This window comes from Condylura cristata, unplaced genomic scaffold, assembly GCF_000260355.1.
Source record: "Condylura cristata isolate star-nosed mole 26May11 unplaced genomic scaffold, ConCri1.0 scaffold00040, whole genome shotgun sequence".
NCBI lineage: Eukaryota > Metazoa > Chordata > Mammalia > Eulipotyphla > Talpidae > Condylura > Condylura cristata.
The window spans coordinates 1,662,146-1,672,233 of NW_004567141.1; the positions used below are offsets into that span (position 1 = coordinate 1,662,146).

The following is a 10,088-nucleotide window of genomic DNA, read 5'->3' on the forward strand; positions in this document are numbered from 1 at the left end:
GGAAGTGGCTTTAGCTTCTCAGAGCTGTTCTTTAACCCGCTGAGCCACCAGGCAGGGCTGGCCAAGCACATTTTTAAGACAAAAGACATTCTGCCCCAAGCCCTCTAGGGTGGGAGGGACCTGGGAGGACAGGAGAAAAGGTGGATTGAGATCTTTTAAATTTGTCTATTCCTAGGCACTTATCAGAAATCTGAGATTTGGAATATAGCTCAAATGCAGTTGCATTTCTACTTCATAGTTCTTACCAGATTAATTAGTTTCAATAAGAAAGTAAACTCTTACAGGTCCAAAAAGCAATCCAGAAGTTTTTACTCAACCAATAAGCATCCTGTATAGCCCAAAACAACTTAGCAGTTTTTACCTTCCTGTGTGCTACAACTTGCTCCACAACTGTTTCTTTTCTTTATCAGTGCACTGAAGCAGATGCAACATACCACCATTTATTGAAAGACTCTCCTTTGTCAAGTCAGTTGTCTTTGTACCCAGGTAAGGAATTGCTTACCTGCATATGTGCTGGTCTAATTTCTGTACTCTTTATTCAGTATGTTTCTTCTAGGTTGGCAAGTAATCAGAAAAGAATCAGATAGATTGATGAGAGAAGAAAATAAGAGAAAGTTCAATAATAACATGTATACTTACTGTACACATGCAAGAGACCCAGAAAAACTGACTAACTTACCACATGATTTCAGATATAAGTAATATAGCTAAAATAAGGGAAATTGGTGGGGAGATCAAGTAGGGAGTTTACCTAGAAGGCACAATAGAGATCTTAAAGTCTTCAGTCTAACATTCTCCTAACTGAGCTATTTTTCTCCCAACTGAGCTATATTTCTCTCTATAAGGCTGAGATCTTTTCCTTTAAATGCAGAAATGCCTCTTTCAAAGAGGGTGACCTCCAGCTAGCCTTCCCAGTCCCTCTTATGAAATAAGCCTTTTGCTCACAAGAGGTATTCTGGAATCGCAAAATTTTGCTCCCCTATAGAGCTATCAATCTAGCTATCTTTTTTGATGCTAAAAATTATGATTCCTTTAATTTTATAATTAGTGTTGAAGTTATTGTCAATTTATTCTTTTATAAAATTGTTGTGACTCTAGATATTTTGCATTTCTTATGAAATTCAGATTCAGCTTGTCAGTGTCTCAAAAAAACCCTGCTGTGATTTTGAATTAACATCAAATGGAGTCTTTTCAGAAATAAGTTATATCTTACAAATGAGTCTTCTCATTAACAAATGTTTCCCCATTTATTTAAATATTCTGTAATTTCTCTTGTAATGTTTTATAGTACATGCCTTGTATATCTTTTTCTATATTACCTTTAGATATTTCATATGCATTGATACTATTACAAATAATAGTTTTTAGTTTCAATCCCTGATTGCTCATTGCTAGTATATAGAAATACAGGTTTCTTTTTTTTAATATTTTAATTTTGGGGTGGAAGAACTAGGGTATAGGCCAGAGGTGTGTATGTGTGAGAAAAAGAATTCATCAGAGACAGAGTTGGGAGTAGAATAGGCAGATTTATTGTAATACACTGCTGAGGGGAGCAGTGGGTGATAGGAGAGGTCTACTGTGCCATGTGGGTCAGCTCCCAGGTTGGGGATCAAGCTCAGGCCATTAAGTCTGGTGACAGCTTGATAGCACTGAGACTTTTACCCCTCTGGCACCAGGGTGGCCCTTTATCTCTTTTCTTTTAGTACTTTGGTTGTAATATGCCTTGTTCTAATAGTTTTTTTTCATATTTCTCATGCTTGGGGTTCATTGGGATTCTTGGATCTATGGGTTTATAACTTTCACCACGTTTGGAAAATTTTTAGCTGTTACTTCAACTAAGTTTTCAGTTCTCATCTTCCTCCCCTGTCTTTTGGGGATGCCAAGTATTTGTATGTGGCCCCACTTAACTTTGCCTCTCAGAGCACAGACTCTCTTTTCTTTCTCTTTAAAGCTCATTAAAATTTTCTTTTCTCTATTTCACTTTGGATAGTTTGTATTGCTCTGCCTTCAAGTTCACTAATCCTTTCTTCTGAATATATAATCTGCTATTAAATCCCGTCCCATGTATTTTTTATCTAAGACATTGCTAATTTTTATCTATAGATGTTTGATTTTGGTCTTTTTTACATGTGTAACCTTTTTAATTTTAGAATACAGATATAATAATTTTTAAATATCATTTTATATCTCTCCTTATGGCTGTGTCAGGTCTGGGATGATTTTGACTGGTTAATTTTTCTTCTTTGCATGTTAAGAACCATGGGTCTATTTCCCATTACTGACGAAAGTCTGTTTTGAATACCCTATCCAATGCCCTATGGACAATTGTTTTCAGTACCGATGTTGAGAAAAGTCTCAGTTCTGGGCTCTATGTGAACTGTGGGTACCATTTTCTCTAGTTGTCTATCGTTCTTTTCAGCTTGGTGGTTCCCTCACATACAGGCACCTTTCAATATTCTGCACATCTTCAGGTTTCTTTCTCTGTGTGGGTATTTCTTTCCCATAAACTCTAGCCACCCTGGGTTCCTGTTACTCTCATTTCTCAACTCAAGGAAGGTAAACCCAGGTTTACCTGGGTTCCTGCTCCCTGTGTCACACAGTGGAAATCCTCTTTTGTTAGTTGTCTGACGTGCCTCATCTATTCCAGTCTCTCAGGGATAACCACCCTTCATTGTCAGCCATCCAGGGTCACAAAAATTGTTTCATGCACTCTGTGTGTGCATTGTCATTTTTTTGTTGGGGGTGTTCTTTAAGGCAGGAGGGTGAATCCAGTCCCTATTACTCCATTTGATCATGGATAGTTCTTTTAACTTTTAACCTTTGGACTGGATACCTAATTTCCTGATAAACTTCCTCACTCCACCCCTGGTAAATTTTTACAATGTGTTTTAAAAAATTATGACCTGAGGTCTCCTTACTAAACAACAACCAGAGTGAACATGAACATGTTCGGTTATCCATTAGAGTTAAGTCTCAAGATGTTCACAATTTTCCACATTTTCCAATATTATCCTAACATGCCATCTATCTTTTCCCATATATAGTAAAGAATAACTGAAAAAAATATAAGGTGTTTGTTAATGAACCACGACTACTTATGAATTTGAGTAGATTTTAAACTTAAATTTATTGGTGAATATTAAAAAATTTCTTGGTTAAAAATTTAGAGTTCACTTTGATGTTCCATGTGGCTAACCACTTTCCAGTTGGCAGATGGTCTTAAGTTTACCTTGCCAGCCAGTTTTCTTCACTTTTTTTTTTAGCAAAACTTTAAAATATATGTGAAAAGCCATTATTTATTTTATCAGTACTGTTGGGGCTGTAGCTGTAACTCCAAAAACTCATTCAGGTTTTGGAATATAATTGCCATCTAAATTAATTGGCATCAGCTCCCACTGGAATCAGTTACCAGATCTGACCTTCTATTAGAGTGTCACTTTTCAATTCAAATAATGATGTTAATATATGTCCCTCTGAATATATATGTCCCTTCTGAATTTTTTTTAAAGATTTATTTATTTATTCATACAGAACTGGGGTACAGGCCAGAGATGCGGAGGGTGAGAGGATTCACCAGAGACAGAGCAGGGAGCAGAACAGGCAGATCAACGAAGTACACTGCTGAGGGGAGCAGCCGGTGGGTCAGGAGAGGTCTGCTGCGCCATGTGGATCACCTCCGGGGCAGGCGGGGATCGAACTCATGTGGAAGTGGCTTAAGCTTCCTAGTGCTGTGCTTTAACCCGCTGCGCCACCAGGGAGGGCCCTGAATTTTTTTTTTTAAAGATTTACTTATTTATGAATACAGATCTGGGGTACAGGTTGGAGGTGCAGGGGCAGTGAGAGGCTTCACCCAAAACAGAGTGGGGAGTAGAACAGGCAGATGAATGAAGTACACTGCTGAGGGGAGCAGCGGGTGGGTCAGGAGAGGTATGCCACGCCATGTGGGTCATCTCCAGGGTGGGGATCAAACTCATTCTGAAGTGGCTTTAGCTTCTTAGTACGGTGCTTTAACCCACTGCGCCACCAGGGAGGACCCCACTTTTGAATTTTAGGTTAAATTCCAAACCTTGTATTTTTATGTAAATTCTGAGCCTGGTAGACAGTTAGGTGCTCCCCTGTTTAATATCTCTTAGGTTTGTTGTTGTGGAATTCTTTCTCCAGGAGAATGTATTCTTGAGTTGTTCTCCACAGGTCAGTGCACCAACGTGAGGCCCTAGACTGGTGAGGGGCACATAGTAGGAGAAGAGGGACTTCGAAAGGAGAGGTTGGAAAGCTAATACCCTTTCAGGCAGCTGCAATTAACTTGCATCATTGCTATTTTGAAATAATATCTAGAGTTGTTGTGAGGTACTTAAAACCATTTAAATAATGTGCAAGAAAGGGAGATTTCTGCCTCGGTGGCTAATGACAGTGTTGTCATTTCTTGATTGTCCCTCTCTTACAGGCCCTTCCTCTTTCCTGTGTGTTGGTCCTTTACTGGCAGTGGTCTTTCCTCTACTTTTTACCTGCTAACTCAACTAATCCTTTGGTGTCACTGTAACTGTCACTTTCTTAGTGAAGTTTTCCATGACCAGTGTGTTTACTCTGAGACTGTACACTAAATACTCTCCATATAGTACTTTATTTATCTCAAGTAGGTCTTCCTTAAATTCTGCCATGGTAGCTGGAATTTTCTTTTACAGCACTTAACTTACAGTAATGGTATATTTGTATGCTGGCTGTCTGCCTACCACAGGAGCCTGTAAGATTTCTCCATGTCTCTTTGGTTCCCCTTGTTCTTAAGTGCCTCAAACAATAACTGGTAGTTTCTAGGCTGCAAAGATTAGTTGTTGAATGAACAAAATAATTGGAAATGTTTAGAAATATGTTGGAACTTTTCTCTCATAACCCTTTCTCTCTAGGTTATCTCATCAATTCCCATAAACACCACCCACCTGCCAATGCTCTCATTCCAAAGTTCTCTTCACTTAATCATCAGGATAATCGTGGGACATAGTCATTATGCTCCCTATTTTACAGATGAAACAAACAGATGAGAAAAATTACATGTTCCACTGTCATCATCAAATGTAGGGTTCTATGGATATTATGATGCATTCCTAGGGAGATCCCACTGTACTGTCATGACAGAGTAATGGATGATCTTTTTTTTTTTTTAAGATTTATTTATTTATGCATACAAGAACTGGGGTACAGGTCAGAGGTGAAGGGGGTGAGAGGATTCACCAGAGAGAGTGGGGAGCAGAACAGGCAGATCTACTGAAATTCACTGCTAAGGGGAGCAGGAGAGATCTGTTGTGCCATGTAGGTCAGCTAATTGGCTAGGGATTGAATTCTTGTTTCAGTGACTGCAGACAGCTTCATAGTGCTGAGACTTAACCCCTTGTACCATCAGGGAGGTCCAAGGATAGGTCTCTGTCAATGTCGCTTCCATTGAATTCATAGTTACTGACCCTAATGAGGACTGGTAGGTCCCATGAAGCCATAGAGAAGATTCTGGTAATGAGTGGGGTCAGCTGATTTGGATAAGCAACTCTTAATGGAATTCTGATTTTAGAAAGCTTATTTTGGTCCTGGTCTGATATGAATGAGAAACAGTACCATTTATAAATATGCTCAGTACAGATTTTAAGGCACCAGTGTTTGAGTAAAGAAAACACATATACTTCTATAGTTGTAGGATTACTGTAGGGCATACTCCAGTGGTGCGTACAACCATTTAGGAATAGATACTAGTAAATATGTCAAAAGTCTCAGAAAGAAAAGCAATAATAAATTCATAGTACAGCTGTCCCTATATGAGTTACTAAATTTCTGAGAAAGTGAAACCTGAACTAAGTCTTGAAGGCAAATAAATAACCCAACAAATGAGACAGGAGATGACACTACAATACAGTTTGTCTTCTCCATGCCAAAGGACAGCAAGGAGTTGCTTGGAAAGTTCTAAACTTGGGGTTTGGGCACTGGTATAGGGACTGATGAGGTTAGAGAAACAGGCAGGTGCTTGAGACCCTGAAGAATCCACACATACTTTACTCACTCAGTGGGGAGTCATGGAGAACTGTTAGCAAAGGAATGATGACATCTGGTTTATATTTTAGAAAAGACAATGATGAAAGCTATGTGGAAATTGCTTTGGTTTCAGGAATATACTCAAGAATTCTGTGGGGGTGGCTGAGAGTGAAAAGATTTGATAATGGGTAAAACCTGGGAGTGAGAGAGATGGAGGAGTCATTGTCATTATCTTCACTAAGGCTCCTCTTTTTTGTCTCAGGAGTCAAAGTTTGACTCCAAATTTCAAGGCAGACCTCAGAAGGGTTTAAGTGACAAAGATTATAACCAGTCATACAGCAAGATCTGTTAAACTTCCACAGCTAAATTTGAATGAGACACAATTATCCTGTCCTTAAGATATTGGAAAGACAGTAGCCTTTGTGTGAGTTGAGTGGCCGCGGTGGCAGTTCCACTGGCAGGCGGGCAAGAGAGGAATCTGGGCGGCATCTGGTGTGGGAGCTGGGGGACCACCATGGTGAAGAAGCAGAAAGGCCGAGTGGTTGTCAACTCCGACACAGAAGACAGTGGCAGTGATGATAACTTGGATCAGGAGCTCTTGTTCCTGGCAAAGCAGAGGCATAGTGATTCTGAGGAGGAGTCCCCTGTGAGTCAGCCTGCAGCCTCTTCTGACTCTGAAACATCTGACAGTAATGATGCGTGGACACTTGGGAACAGTAAAAATAAGAAAGGAAAATAGAGAAGAAAGGAACCATGAAGAAACAGGCCAACAAAACTGCTTCTTCAGGCAGTTCTGATAAGGACAGTTCAGCTGAGAGCCCAGCCCTGAGAAAGGTGAAGTGTCAGATTCTGACAGCAATGCTCTTCTTCCAGCTTGGATTCAGACTCTTCAGAAGGTTAAGAGTTCCATGATGGCTATGGAGAAGACCTCATGGGAGGTGACAAAGAGAGGGCCCGGCTAGAACAGATGACAGAAAAGGAGAGAGAGCAAGAACTGTTCAACCATAATAGAGAAGAGACAGGTGTTGAAAAGATTTGTGATCAAGAAAAAACTAAAAACAGCTAAAAAGAAAAAAAAAGAAAGAAAATGCAAGAAGAACAGGAAAAGAAAAAGCTGACACAGATTCAAGAATCTCAGGTAATATCCCACAAGAATGAACAGCGTTCCAAGTGGGATGAGAAGCTAGGTAAGAAATCTCAATCATGGAGGGGCTAAAAGCAGAGTGAGAAAAACAGAGAACAGAACAACTGAGCTCCGCACCAAAAACAGCCATTGAAAACCAGTGAGGTGTACTCTGACGGTGAGGAGGAAGAGGGTGACAAGTTCAGTAAAAAGTCAGACTGCTTATCTCGAACATCTTCATCTGATGAGGAAGAAGAGAAAGAAGAGATTCCTCCAAAGTCACAACCAGTCTCCCTACTTGATGAATTGAATCAGGTTCGAGTATCATGACATAAGTTGGAGTGCTGGTGTCACATGCCCTTCTTGGCTAAAACTGTCATGGGAGGTTTTGTATGGATTGGCATTGAAAACCACAATAGCAAGTCAGCTTACCGCGTTGCTGAGATAACAGGTGTCGTAGAAACTGCCAGAGTTTCCGAGCTGGGAAGCACCAGGGCAAGCAAAGGGCTACAGCTTTGGCATGGCAATGACTAAGGAGTGTTCCACCTAGAATTAGTCTCACACCGAGAATTCACTGAAAGCGAATTCATGAAGTGAAAGAAACTATATTCTCTGCTGGAATGCAGCTGCCCACCCTAGGTAAAATCAGTAAGAAGGAATTATCTATTAAAGAAGTTCTTAATTATAAATTCAATGACCAGGATATTGAAGCGATTGTAAAAGAGAAAGGAGGGTTCAAAGAAGCTATACCCAACTATGCTATGAAGAAGACTCAGCTGCTAAAGGAAAAGGCCATGGCTGAGGATCAGGGGGATTAAGACAAGACCAAACAAATCCAAGACCAGCTGAATAAACTGGAGGAGTGGGCAGAGACCCTGGACCACCAGCGGACCAAGAGCATGTCTGCTATCAGTTATATCAACTGACGGAACTGGGAATGGGACATTGTGGAGTCTGAGGAGGCCCTTGTGGCTGAAAGTCACATGAAAAACCATGTCGATCCCTTTATGAGGTGATGGTGCAAAACTGCCATCATTTCTAATTCCAGAGACCCAGCTGTTCAAGCTGCCATCTTGGCCCAGCTGAATGCAAAATATGGTTCTGGAGTATTACCAGATGCTCCAAAGGGAATAAGCAAGGGTCAGGGAAAGGATAGATATTTGAATTCAAAGTCAGCCAGTGACCTCTCAGAAGACTTGTTCATAGTACATGATTTGGATGGGAAGATTGATTTATAAGTTCCCAGCTCAGAGTCAAAGGCGTTGGCCGTCACCTCCAAGGCTCCACCAGCCTTGCAAGGATGGGGCTTCAGGGAGATCTCTGAATTTGGACGACTACAAAAAATGACGGGGGCTTATTTGAGTACACCCATCCTGCTGCTTCTGACCCTGCATACTCCACCACAGTACCCACCTTTCCTCTTTCCCTTTGATTTGCTGTCTTTGGGCTGGAGCAGCAATAGAACTGGGAAGAGACTAAACTGCCGGCCATCTGTAATAGAAACCACTTATTGTATAGATCTCCCTTCCCACCAACCGCAGGCAGGCCCTGCCCAGAGTGGACCTGGGCTTTTGGGTTTTATCCATGTCTTTCGATTTGTTTGCCTTTTTTAAAAAATACTAGCACAGTTTGGCCCTCCCTGGAGGCGCAGCGGGTTAAAGCACTGCACTAAGAAGCTTAAGCCACTTCCGCATGAGTTAGATCCCCGCCTGCCCCGGAGGAGATCCACATGGTGCCGCAGACCTCTCCTGACCCGCCTGCTGCTCCCCTCAGTGGTGTACTTCGTCTATCTGCCTGTTCTGTTCCTCACTCTGTCCCTGGTGAATCCTCTCACCTTCCGCATCTCTGGCCTGTACCCCAGGTTTATTTTTTAAATAAATCTTAAAAAGAAAAAGGAACATAAATCAACAATAAAAGCTATGTGTGACAAACCCAAAACTAACATCATTCTCAGTGGAGAAAAAATGAAAGCCTTTCCACAAGACAAGAATTAGCTCTTACCAATACTATTTCACATAGTACTGGATGTCCTAGCCAGAGTTAGGTAAAAGAAAGACATAAAAGGAATTAAATTGGGGGGCCTCCCTGGTCATGCACCTGGTTAAGTCTCAGCATTAGGAAGCTATCCACAGCCACTGCAGCATGAGCTTGATCCCCAGCCAGGGAGGTGACCCACATGGCACAGCAGACCTTTCCAACCTTGCCTGCTGCTCCCGTTAGTAGTGTGTGTCAGTAGGTCTGCTTGTTCTGCTCTCCACTCTGTCTCTGGTGAATCCTCTCAGCCCATATACCTCTTGCCTGTATCCCAGCTCTTGTATGCATAATTAAATAAATCTTTTTTAAAAAAAAGGACTGTAATTTGGGAGAGAAGTAGTAAAGCTATCATTTTGCAGATGATATGATAATATATGGAGAGAGCCCTAAAAAATTCACAGAAAATTAGTTAAAACAATAAGCCAGTTCAGTAAAGCAACAGGTTCCAAAATCAATACAAAAAACCAGTTGCCTTCATATCTGCAAACAATCATCATGAAGAGGATGATTTATAATTGTGCCAGAATTAAAAAAAAAAATACTTGTGAGTAAACCTACCAAAGGATGTGAAAGATGTATAAAAGGAAAATTATAAAACAATGTTAAAAGAAGGCCCTCCCTGGTGGTGCAGTGGGTTAAAGCACAGCACTGAGAAGCTAAAGCCACTTCAGCATGAGTTTGATCCCAGCCCCCTGGGCAGGGATGGGGGGCAGGGTGACCCACATGGTGCTGCAGACCTCTCCTAACCTGCTCACTGCTCCCCTCAGCAGTGTACTTCGTTGATCTGCCTGTTCTGCACCTCACTCTGTCTCTGGTGGGTCCTTTTACTGCCCTTGCACCTATGGCCTGTACCCCAGCTCTGTATGCATAAATAAATAAATCTTAAAAAAAATTGTTAAGGCCCTCCCTGGTGGCGCAG

The 10,088-nt window shown here is 41.3% G+C and overlaps 1 pseudogene; it reads left to right on the forward strand.

Annotated features, from left to right (window-relative positions):
- The first annotated feature begins 6,500 nt into the window (after positions 1 to 6,500).
- LOC105854440 lies at positions 6,501 to 7,085 on the forward strand (annotated as a pseudogene).
- Positions 7,086 to 10,088: the final 3,003 nt, after the last annotated feature.